Source organism: Myotis yumanensis, unplaced genomic scaffold (assembly GCF_028538775.1).
Source record: "Myotis yumanensis isolate MYYU_CA2020_CCGP unplaced genomic scaffold, mMyoYum1.0.hap1 SCAF_6, whole genome shotgun sequence".
Lineage (NCBI taxonomy): Eukaryota > Metazoa > Chordata > Mammalia > Chiroptera > Vespertilionidae > Myotis > Myotis yumanensis.
Window position 1 is genome coordinate 20,866,253 of NW_027223757.1, and position 13,064 is coordinate 20,879,316.

General features: G+C 44.2%; 1 pseudogene; it reads right to left on the bottom strand.

Moving 5' to 3' along the window:
* Window positions 1–6,361: 6,361 nt before the first annotated feature.
* Window positions 6,362–6,506, bottom strand: LOC139013387 (small nucleolar RNA SNORA48; annotated as a pseudogene).
* Between the last annotated feature and the right edge of the window lie 6,558 nt (window positions 6,507–13,064).

The following is a 13,064-nucleotide window of genomic DNA, read 5'->3' on the forward strand; positions in this document are numbered from 1 at the left end:
ACTGGGAAGATTCGCTTTTATTAAGTTTCCCTAGGTTATATGTGATAAAATTTCTTTTCCTCATTTCCTCTAGAAATCTTTGGTAAAATTGGTTATTACTCAAGAATACAGTGTAGTGTTAGACTTTGGGAATGTGGCAAAAGCTGAGTTTGGCTCAGAGTAGGCACAGGGTGGGACAGAAGCCACCGTGGAATTTCAGGCACATCTGGGTTACCTAGACGTTCGGGTAGCGATCCAACTCTTAAGGAAAATGCCGTTCCGATGATCGTGTTATTTGCCATTAGTATTTTCCCTCCAAGTTACAATGTTGAAGCAAAAAGATGAATACTTACTTAGGCCGAAAGCATTTTCTCTCATCTATGCTTTAGGGTGATATCTGGATGTCACTAGCAAAAATTTAAACACACGGTAAACTCCTAGTGGAAAAATAGGACCCATTTTTCAAATGGGTAATTTGGACTATTCAGTTAACAGGGAAATTTAGGGTGTAAAGAGGGATGAGTTAATACATACTTGCACTGAATTTAAAATACTATCTTTAAAATTATAAACCACTTCTTAATTTTTCTTGTTATAAAGCTATAAATGTTCACTATAAACAGAAAATGCAGATAGGCAAAAGAAATAACACTCAAAGTACTACCAAGCAGAGAAAATCACTGCTAATATCTGGGTACATAGCCTTCTAGTGCTGCCTGTATAGTCAGCATGTTCATTTACCTATCTCCTGTATCCAAGTACTTGCTAGGTGCTCTACATATACTATTTCATTAAACCTCTTTTTACACTATGAGGTAAGTGATATTTTACATGTGTGGAAATATTTGGCTATATTGCCTTTGGGAGTTCTCCAGAGAGCAGTCCTCTTATTTATCCATGGCTAATGACAAATTACATAGGTAAGCTCCAATGTCACTTATGTTACAGCACTCACCAGACACTGGCCTAAGTTGAAGAATTTCATAAGGATATTTCAGGAATATAGAGAAATCCAGACCAAAGCCAAACCTCTTAGTCTACTGAGGAAAAAATTCAGGAATATCTAATGTACTAAGAGTTCTGTGTTCATTGATTGGAATACAGTAGAACACATTCTCACACTTGGCCTGTTTTTAAATATGAAAGTATTAGGATCACTGGAAAAAATGCTGAGCCATCCCAAATAAAATTGTTGTGTTTGGACATTATGTATTTCTGGTATATTTGTTAAAAATACTTAGCATTCTCATAATTAATACAATTATTGATAATAATTATGGTTTCAGAAATGAATGTAGATGAGTGTATGCTGAAGTGAAAATAGGCTACAAAAAGTATATAACACTTTCCAGATTTAACAAGCCATGTACTAGTTTATCATGTTTAAATTTCTTAACAGACATTATATATTTGGAGAAAGTGAAAATGTTGTTCCAAATGAAATTGTTAAAGGCAAAGTATATGAAATATGAGTCACCTGCTAGACTTCCAAGAAACCAATACTCTTGGGTTTCCTTAGGCATGGTGATTCACTATTCCAGGATGTTTAAGCGGATGTCCTGGAAAGTGGGTGCCAAAGAAGAGAAATCAAGAACAAGAGCAGGAATTAAAGAATAGAATGTGTATTTTACATATTCGTGTTTCCTACTGAATGCATATCCTTGGTATTTTCACCCATTTGGGGGAACTAACTTTTCAGGCTTTTGTCATCTCTCTCTCTCTCTGGGCTATTGCTTAAAAACAGATGACACAGGCCTGAAAAGGAAGGAGAGTGGAAGACTGAGCAGAGAGAAGCAATGTAATAGTTGATTACTCTGGAGGGATAACAGGATGTGGAGGCTGATAGAAAGGAAGGAGTTGAGAGAGACTTTAAGTTTCTGTGTGGACTGGATTGACTGCCTGCCTCTCAGAGGCACAAAAGAAAAAGCAGATTTGAGGAAAGGAAGGAATTAGGTTTGGAAATGCTGAATTTAAAATATCAGTGGCCCATTCAGATGAAAATATACAGCATGTCATTGGAATTACAGATCTGAAAGTCAAAATTCTGGGTACAGAATTCTGGGTTGCTGATTTCTGAGCCATTGGCACATTGTTGTCTGATAATGACCACACAGGAAGTGCACATTAGGGTAAGAAAGGAGACAAGACAGAACTTATGATAACTCTTATATTTAAAGGGCAAGGAACGGAAGAGGAGCAAAGAGGAAGAGAAGCGATAGAATGTGATGCCACCAAAGAAAAGGGAAGTTGAGAAAGAAAGGTAGTGACTTCCCATTTCAGGTGATAAGAAGGACCAGCTAACCTGAAAACATCCTTGCTAAGTAACACCTAAATATCCTATATAATAAAAGGCTAATATGCAAATCGACTGAACAGATGAACAAACAGTCACTATGATACAAACTGACCACTAGGGGGCAGACACTCAACATAGGAGCTGCCCCCTGGTGGTCAGTGCACTCCCACAGGGGGAGCACTGCTCAGCCAGAAGCCGGGCTCACGGCTGGCAAGTGCAGGAGGCAGCTGATCAATGATTCTCTCTCATCAGCACTAAGGGTGTCTGACTGCTGGCCGTCAGTTGGACATCCCGTGAGGGCTCCCAGACTGTGAAAGGGCGCCAGCTGGGCTGAGGCTGCCCCCACCCCAGTGCAAGAATTTCATGCACCAGGCCTCTAGTACTGGATAAAAGATAATAAAACATGCTTTAAATGTGTTAAATTGCAAAAAGTTAAATTGCAAAAAGTGAGAGACAGTCTCATGGTCTACACATTGAGAGGGAGCTCAACACCTGAGTGTTGAGTGTGTGAGCTTGTGCTGTTGTAGCCCGGGGAGTTTACCATTCTGGGGTGAGGGGCTTAGTTTCTGTGAAGGAACAGGAAATAAAATCCTGGAATTAAAAAAAAAAAATTAGAAATAACCTACATAAAAAGGTAACTGTATAAACAAATTATAGCATGTACATACGATGGCATACTACCAAATGCAGTTACAATTATGACTGCATGTATTGTTGGTGGTGAAATGGCACCAGTGTTAGATGTCCAGAGACCTTGGTTTAGCAACCTCAGTACTTGAATTTTGGCTAAAAAAGAATTCAGAGATGAGATTCAAGCTATAAGATAAAATAGATTTAGAAAGTCACAGAGGTAGAGGTGAGCCATAGAAGAAATGGGCTCAGGAAACAAGTTACAGAGGCAGAAGAAGAGCCCTAGGAGCTTACTAGAAAGAAAACATGCCTGGGGGAATGGGGTGGGGAAAGGCACAGGGGTGCTCCATAGAGAGCCACATGCGTTCTTGTCTTCAGTGTGTTACCTGTAGGTCTCAGGGGAGAATCCAACAGAATATTCTTCAGCTTTCCAGGTGTGTCCTTTCAGGGCTGTGGTCTCTACTGATTGGTTGGCACAGGGCCAGGGCCATTTGTCAATGCAGCTGCTCCTGACATCAGCCAAGATGTCCCTTGTCTGGTTTTTCTGCTTTTCTGTGCCTGAAGCTGAAACATAACTGATGCCTAGATATATTTGATGCACGTCAGAACCTCATTGTCCTGGGGGCTTAATGCTTCAGGGCTATTCTCCAGACTCCTTGTTTGTTCCCCCTTTAATGGGGTCTGATCCATATGACTAGCGACATGCCAGAGAAGGAGTGGTCAGGGGAGGGTCTGAGAGCCATATGATCAGCAGTATGCTGCAGGAGAAAAGGTTATCCTGGGGACAAGGTGCTTGTTTTTCCAGTTTTGCCCAAGGCTAGGCACCCTGGCTTTCTTGCCCTGGTGACCTTCTGTACCTGGCCCATCTTTCTTGCTCTGCTCATGCCTATCTGACTGTCTGCCACAATATCATCATGAGTAAACCTGAAAAGCAATGTTCAAATAACAAGGAAAGTCTGAGAATGATATTCCAGTGTTCCATTTAAAGAAAATTTTTAAAAGTACAAAGGATTAAATAGTTCATACATGTATAAATAATAAAAAATGTAAACCATATATGACATAGTCATGTCAATGGCTACCTTCAGTGAGGGAGAGAAAGAAAAAGGGTTAAAGAGAGGTATCCAAGAGCTTCTATGGTACTCATAATGTTGTATTCCTCTAATAAGAGGGAAAAATTGAGGTAGACTATTATGATTCATCAAAGCTAGGTGGTTAGTATATGGGGCCCTGTGTATGCTGGAGACATCTTAACATAATATTTTAATAAGTCAGAGAAAATTTGAGATATCAGCTGTATACTATAGAAGCCAGCAGGAATGCAAGATTGCAGGGTGTAGGTGTGTACATGCATGCATACATGCTTGTGTGTGTGTGTGTGTGTGTGTATATGTTGAGAGAGACTAAGGGTATTTATGTAAGTTGATAGAAGGTGCTAGGGTAAATTCACCCATATGAGTGAACACATGAATAAATGAATAAAAGATGGCCTTAACTTTCTCTGTCATCTGCAGAGAGAAAAGAAGCCAAAGAGCATGAGATGTGGTGAAATTTAAGGATCAGTGCTGTGTTGTATGGAAGAGGAAGCTGACTGGAGGTGAGCTAGTCAATCAATCAATTGGTCAGGTGGTCTTGAGTTTTGGAAGGTAAGTTCACCAGATGGTTGCATTCAAAATCTATGAAATATTATAGTGTATGGGTATGTGTAGACATTTACCTATCAATCTAACTACTATGTATTTTAATACATCAGTGCACTTCTTTACATTTCTGCTTGGTTTCGATGCCTGTTGCCAGCTCATAGAGACCAGGAGATATGATGGGAGTGGAGAAGTAAAAGATACATGTTCATGTCCTGCCTCTCTAATCTATACACCCAAGTGACCATAAAACCATAAACAAACCATTTAGCTTTTCTAAACTTCATTACCTCCAAAATTTGTTGTTTGGGAAATTCAATGGTATGTCACAGAGCTTTGGAAAGTAGAAGGCCTTGCCCAGCAGGCGTAGCTCAGTGGTTGATCATCAAACCAGGAGGTCATGGTTCGATTCCTGGTCAGGGCACATGCCCAGGTTGCAGGCTTGATCCCCAGTGTGGGCATGCAGGAGGCAGCCAATCAATTATTCTCTCTCATCACTAATGTTTCTATCTATCTTTCCTCTCCCTTCTTCTCTGAAATCAATTAAAAAATATATGTATATTAAAAAAGGAAGAAAGTAGAAGGCCTTAAATGATCCAATTTACTAAAGGAAAAGTTGAATGTGCCCAAGGAAAGAAATAGTTAAAATTAATAAATGGCAAATGAAATCTGGGCTAAATCAGGTACAGGGAACATATTGTTATCTAAAATCATTTAAATGATCTTAAGTATGACTTTTTGTTCATAAAGTTCAGTTTTCGTTCTTTTTTCCTGTGACAATACCAGTTGAATGGTGCTTCCTGCTTGATTGGAAAATTGAGTGTTTACTATCCTACATATGTGGGAGCAGTTGGGGGTGTTCAAAGTTGGATCAGAGATATTCCCTGATAGGCAACAGGGTTAGACGCACAAGCTCTAGAACTAATTCCAAGTTACTTACTCTCCATATGTAAAATAAGAATAAAAGTGGTATCTGCCTTTTTGTAGGGTTATTGTGAGAATTAAATACTTTGAGATTTATAAAGTACTTAGAGTGACTGGTGCACAATAAGTGCTGTCTACGTATTGGATTAGTAAGTAAACGAGTTTTACACCAAATGCTGGCTCTGTTTTCTCACTGCAAGGCCCCTGGGACTCTGCATTGTTCTGGGATAATAATCTAAGTCTGCTCCTGTCTCATTTTACACGTTTGGGATGGGGACAACTGAGTGACAATCGTTTACATTATTTTAGTGATGTGTGAGAGCTGGGGGGTGGCTCCTAACAAAGCCGTGAAGGGGCCTCTTCCCTCTCCTGGGATTATTTTGGGGCTCCTTGGTTTGCTATGCTGAAGGCTTTATGATACTTGCAAACATTGCTTATGAAGTCCCTGTGGGATAATCTTTCTGGAAGACAGTGGTGTCTCAGAAACCTTAATAAACTGCTGGCTTCAGCTTTGGCAATTTATTTTGAGGTAAAAATGGCAAGTGCTTACACATGTTTGTATGATTCCATAATGTTGTTGCTAAGTGCGATGGTGAAAAGGCACTACCTACATGGTCAACAATACCAAACTGATCAATAAATGATGGGGTGCTAATACATTTCAATCTCTAGGGCGGTAAGAGAAATTTTTACATAAAAAATTCTTCATGGCATATTGTTAAGCAAGAAGCAAGTTACAATACTGTGTGTAGAATTTGATCCTCCCCCCCCTTTTTTAAAAAAAAGATGAAACTTTTATATGTTTGTATTTGAATAGAAAAACCTTGGAAGAATCTGTACGAAATTATTAATAGCAATTATCTCTGAGTAGTGGTATTTTTTTTTTCTCTTTTTATGTGCCTCAGGCATGAAACAGCTCTGGCCACCGACACAGGCATCTAGCTAGGATGAACTAAGGACTGTACATCTGCTTTGCCCCTGACTGATATAAGAGCAACACCACCAATCAGGTGTCTCCTTGCCCATTGCCAGGGGGAGAGTAGTGGTATCTCGAGTGGTTTTAATTTTACCTATTTTCTTTTTGTCTATCTGTATGTCTAAATTTTCTTCAATGATCATGAATAGAATGCATAAGGACAAAAAGGGAGAAAAATATTTTGAAGGGACTTGTCATCACTTTGGCTAGTTTATGTCACCATTTATTTGGAAAAAACCGTGCATTCCAAGAGGGCTTGAGGGAAAGATAAACTTCCTTTCACCTCTTAGGTTCTGTGGCTGAGCCTAGGAATTAAACTGACAAAAGACAGATTAACAGGAGAAAAGCATCCACATTTTATTTGATATTTTTATGCGTACATGGGAGTTTTCAAAAGAAAAATGATGAGCAGAAGAATCCCCACAGCTTATATATCTTTTAAAACTAAGAATGGTAAGTTGGGAGGAGGTAATAAGACAAAGGGGTTTGGGCTGGGGGCAGTAAACTGTGAGACAGGGAGGAGACAATGCTTGGGGGAAACTAGTGGAAGTTAGGGGTTGTTTCAATAGGTTTGTTTGTATACAAGTCTCTGGTGATAAGAATGCTCTCTTTGCCCTGGCCGGCTTGGCTCAGTGGATAGAGTGTCAGCCTGCGGATTGAAGCGTCCCAGGTTCGATTCCGGCCAAGGGCACATGCCTGGGTTGCGGGCTTGGTCCCCAGTGCGGGGCATGCAGGAGGCAACCAATCAATGATTCTCTCTCATCATTGATGTTTCTATCTCTCTCTCCTTCTCTCTTCCTCTCTGAAATCAATAAAGAAATATATTAAAAAAAAAGAAAAAAAGAAAAAAAAAAAAGAATGTTCTCTCCCTGGTGCGGGGAGGGCACCTTTCTCATGGGAGGTTTTATGGTCTGTTTTTAGGTATAAAGGGAGAGGTCAGAGAGCCCTTCCTGCAACTCCTATTTCTCCAGTGCCTTTAGCTTCAAATAACCAATATTTTGGGTTGGCATGGCCGAAACCCTTCAGGGGCATGGCTGACCTTAGAAATGCTATGGTTCTGCCTGACTGCTGGTGAGAACCACTTGGCTGTGGACTAAGTGAAGGCTGATGCTGTAAACATGAATGCTGAGAAGTGGTGCAATGGACATTTAGCTTGCCGCCTCCCAACCCTTTCTCACCATGTTATTCTCAGTGGGAAAGAGGATCTCTATGCACAAGGTCAAAAGTACTTCACTATCTAAGGTCTCAAGGGGGGGAAAAAAGGAGAGAACAGTCCTTATCTCGACCTAGTAATCAAAGGTGAACGCTTAAGCGACAATGACTCCCTTGCTCAACTAATGATCTTGGTTGAAAGAATACCTTTGAGTTACTCCCAGCAGACAAGTCTCAAGATGAGGCAAGGATTAACGCTTTTGGCTAACAACTCCTAAGGGAGTTGCCAACAGGTCTCCTAAGGCTGTTCTCAGGCTTTGCTGGCAGATTTCCAAGCCCAGAAATCTATAAAGATAAAAATGAAAAAGGACAGAAGAAGACTGGATTCTTTCCTCAGTGTGTGTGCGGCTACCCTCCAGCTCTTCTTCCCAGCTGAGGCCAAGGCCATGGCTGTGCACGAACCAGCCAGAATAGCTGATCTCACACCTGATACTGTCTCTCCTGCCAGAAGGTTCTTTTTAAAAAATTTTTTATTTTTCAGTTACAGTTGATTTACAATATTATATTGGTTTCAGGTGTACTACCCAGTCATTAGACATTTATACGACTTACGAAGTGATCACCTCAATAAGTTTAGCACCCATCTCACCTATACATAATTATTATGAAATTACTAGAGGCCCTGTGCATGAAATTCATGCACTGGAGGGGTTGTCCCTCAGCCCAGGCTGCACCCTCTCCAATCTGGGACCCCTTGGGGGATGTCCAACTGCCGGTTTAGGCCCAATTCTTGTGGGATCAGGCCTAAACCGGCAGTCGGGCATCCCTCTCACTATCCAGGACTGCTGGCTCCCAACTGCTCGCCTGCCTGCCTGCTTGATTGCCCCTAATCGCTTCTGCCTGCCAGCCTGATCACCCCCTAACCACTCCCCTGCCAGCCTGATTGACACCTAACTGCTCCCCCATTGGTCCGATCACCCCTAACTGCCCTCCCCTGCCGGCCTGGTCATCCCTAACTGCCCTTCCCTGCTGGCTTGGTCACCCACAACTGCCCTCCCCTGCCATCCTAGTCACTCCTAAATGCCCTCCCCTACTGGCCTGGTCACCTACAACTGCCCTCCCCTGCCAGCCATCTTGTGGTGGCCATCTTTTGACCACATGGGGGTGGCCATCTTGTGCCAGGGCATGATGGTCAATTTGCATATTACCTCTTTATTATATAAGACTAGAGGCCTGGTGCACAAAAATTTGTGCACTGGGGGGGGGGGGGGGAGGGAAGGGGGGGGGGCCCTCAGCCCAGCCTGTGCCCTCTCGCAGTCTGGGACCCCTCAGGAGATAATGACCTGCTGGCTTAGGCCTGCTCCTGGATGGCAGAAGGCAGGCCCAATCCCTAGGTGCAGCCCCTGGTCGGGCTCAGAGCAGGGCTGATTGGGGAGTTGGGGTGCCGCCCCCTGTCATGCACAGAGCAGGGTGGATTGGGAGGTTGCGATGCACTCCTCAGTCACGCTCAGGGTAAAGCCGATTGGGGGGTTGGGGCACCGCCCCCTGTCACACTCAAGGCAGGGTCGATGGGGAGGTTGCAGCGCCACCCCCTGTCAAGCACAGAGCAGGGCCCATCAGGGGGTTGAGGAGCTCCCCCCTGTCACGCACAGAGTAGGGCTGATAGGGGAGTTAGGGCACCACCCTCTATCACCCGCAGAGCAGGGCCAATCAGGGGGTTGGGGCGCCGCCACTGTCACACTCAGGGCAGGGCCAATGGGGAGGTTATGGCTCTACCTCATCACACACAGAGCAGGGCCCGTGGGGGGGGGGGGGGTTGGGGCACTGCCCTCTATCATCCACAGAGCAGCGCCAATCAGGGGGTTGGGGCACCACCACTGTCACACTCAGGGCAGGGCCGATGGGGAGGTTATGCCTCTACTCTGTCACACACAGAGCAGGGCCTGTGGGGGCGGGGGGGGGGGGTGGGGGAGGGGGCGCTGCACCCTGCCACAGAGCAGGGCTGATCAGGGGGTTGGGACGCCGCACCCTGTCACACACAGAGTTGCAGGGCGATCAGGGGATTTGGGCGCTGCCCCCTGTCACGCTGATCCGGTGCCAGGAGACCTCAAGGCTCCACTGATCCTGGTGCTGGGAGGCATATTACCCTTTTACTATATAGGATAGAGGCCTGGGGGCCGGCTGGTTTGTCCTGAAGGGTGTCCTGGATCAGGGTGGGGGTCCCCACTGGGGTGCCTGGCCAGCCTGGATGAGGGGATGATGGCTGTTTGCAGCTGATCACACACCCTTCAGGGTGGGGGTTCCCACTGGCGTGCCTGGCCAGTCTGGGTGAGGGGCTGAGGGCTGCTTTCAGGCTGGCGGTTGTTGACTGAAGCTCTCTACTGCTCCTTTTTTTTCTCTTTTTTTTATTTTATTCTGGGCCAGCTTTAACTCTGGCTCTAGCTCTGAGGCATCCGCTGGTTTGTTTGCATTCTATAATCGAAACAATGTATAACTCCAGCTCTGAGATCCCTGCGGTTTTGTTTAGCTTCTATATTTGTTACAAAGTTTCAAACTGCCAGCTCAGAGGCTGGCAGCGCAGGCGGGGAACGTTGGAGTCCTCCTTCACTGCAGCAAGCAAGCCTCATGTTCGCTTCCAGCTGCCTGGCTGCCGGCCGCCATCTTGGCTGACAGTTAATTTGCATATACTCACTGATTAGCCAATGAAAAGGGTAGCGGTCGTATGCTAATTACCATGTTTCTCTTTTATTAGTGTAGAAGATTGACTATATTCCTTATGCTGTACTTTACATCCCTGTGCCTATTCTGTAATTACCAATTTATACTTCTTAATCCCTTCACCTTTTTCACTCATTCCCCCAAACCACCTGCCACCTGGAAATTGCCAGCATGTTCTGCCAGAGGGATCCTTTTGTTGTTAGTGGTTAGAGCTTCTAGGTGCCACTAACTCATTTCCTACCCAGGATTTTCCTTTCCATTAGAATACTTTAGATTAAATTCAGGAGCCCATGGACCTACACTGCATGGAAGGAGTGTGTCTGGAAGAGGCATTTTAGTCTAATAATAAAGATTCACAGCTCTGGGCCTGAGTTACCACTTAACAGACAATTGTTTCAGCAGAATTTCTAAGCCCACGTCTCTGCCTTGGTAAAAGAAGAATAAAAATAGTACCCACTTCAAGTGGTTACTGTGAGGATTAAATCTCAATGTGTCCGTAAGTGCTGGCATGTAATAAGTATTTGATAAAAGTCAACGTGAGCTAAGAACAGCGTTGGAGGAGTTAAGGATTTGATTCTGGTTTCAGAGGCAGCAAAAGGGCAGATTGGATTGAGTTTATGACCAGAATTCTTTGAGTTGGGGAATGTGACCACCCCTCCCTCGCCCTCGAGTAGAGTCAGCTAGGCAGTTACTTTAGTAAAAGTACTTCTTTCTATTCCCAAACCCCAAACCATAGTATTTAACACAGCACTACCACTCATGAGGTGATGTTTTGGATGTCTGTTTTCTTGAGTCGTTCTTAAATTTATGCCCTTTAACCACAGAACCTCAGATGGGCCGACATCTGCTGGGAACATTACCAGGGAAAAAAGAATGCTTCTTCTCATGCTGTCAGTTTCCTTGTAAAGGGAACACCAGGAAGCTCAGAATGTTCAGGTTGTTTGAGAATAGTAGGAAAAAATCAACTATTAAATAAAAATTTTAAAAAAGCCATTGAATCCACTTAAACAGATCACTGCAGCTGGCAACAGTGCATTGAAAGTCAGTTGCAAAATGTGATGACTTTCAAAGAACCTTTTCATATATTCTCTGAGGTCTTTTTGAAAGGATTCCTTTCTTCGTGAACATGGCTGTTTAGGACGGCCTCTATAAACTAAGATGAATTTGAAGATAAGCATGGTTCTTAAAGGGATAGAAGCTTGATTCAGAAATGTTTCCGTTGGGGTGGTAAACACACAATACAATATACAGACGAAGTATTGTAGAAATGGGATTTGGGCATGGCCGGGGTTGCCTCTCACCTCCAGGCCCCACCTCTTTACCTCTTTCACCTCATCTGCTCTGGTCATCCTTCACTAACTGGGCTCCAGCCAGATGGGCCTCCTGGGCATCCCTCCAACAAGCTCCCCCCTCAGAGCTGCACTTGCAGAGCCCCTCTTTCTGTAACACTCTTCCCCCAGATATCTCTCACCTCCTTCAGGTCTTTGGTCCAATGTCACCTTCTCAGTGAGGCCTTTCCTGGCCACCACGATTAAAATTGCAACCACCTCTCCCTAATACACTTTCTCCTCCTCTCTGCTTATTTTTCACCATAGAACTTACTGTTATGCCCAGATTTCAAGATTCCCAAGAAACCACATCAGGGAGCCAGCCAATCCGATGCAAAAGCATAAGAATCTGTATTTCAAGCTAGCTTGAGCTCCCCATCCACCAGACTCATCGACACCGACACCACGGCAAACCGAGTGGCTGAGAGACAGAACCCCGCCTAGAGACGGGTTTTAAAGGGGGGGTTGGAGTAAGGGGAGGAGAAAGGACTGTGCTCTGCTGATTGGCCAGGCGCAAGTCGATGTCTTGTTCCTGGGTGTGGCTAACAGAGTCTTAGACTTCCGGAAGAACCTTCTTGCCAAGCACGTGGCCAAGGTAAGATGGAGGATGTAGCCCTTACCCTGGGGCAAGATGGAGGGTGTAGCCTTTACCCTGGGGCAAGGTGGAGGGCCTAGCCCTCACCCTTTCACTTACCACATGAAGCACAAGATCCAAAAAGTGCTGGCCACACAATGCATTACAGAGTATCAGTTGCTTACCCTCTTAATGGCGTGGCTGACTGGGAACTGTGGCTCACTGCTACTGCCCAGCATCTCAAGACAGTATTGTACCTCATATCACCAGCCCAAGAAAAGATCAAAATTCAAAATTCAAAGTATATTGCTTTAGCACCACCGTAAAGTCAAAAGTAAGTGGAACTATCGTAAGTCAGGGACTGTCTATAGAGGTAAATAAAGCACTAAGCCGATCAAAGGCATTCCTAATGTAGTAATCATGCCCTTTCAGCATCTGCTGGGTGATGGTGGGATGCTGGCGGGAATCCGGAGGCTTTGGTTTCTAACATCAGAGTCTATGCTGGTGAGTGTATAGAAGAGATTTGGCCTCTCTTATCTGACACCAGATCTGTCCTTCCGGAGGCTGGGGATCCTCAGGACTCTCAAAAGATTAATCTATGTGCAATAGGTGCTTTTTTTTTAAATTAGATAACATAGAGACCACAAAATCTTTAGACTTTACTCCTCTGGACTCAACATTGATTGAGAAGAAGTGGGAATATTCAGTAAATCTTAGGTATAGAAATCTATCCAATTCATCATCCTTTTTGTCAATTCCTGTTGGTTCCTCTGTGTGGTAAACTGACTTCCATCTTTGCCGGGAGCCGGTCCATCCTTGCTGCTTGACACAGTCGCTGCAGGGAAGA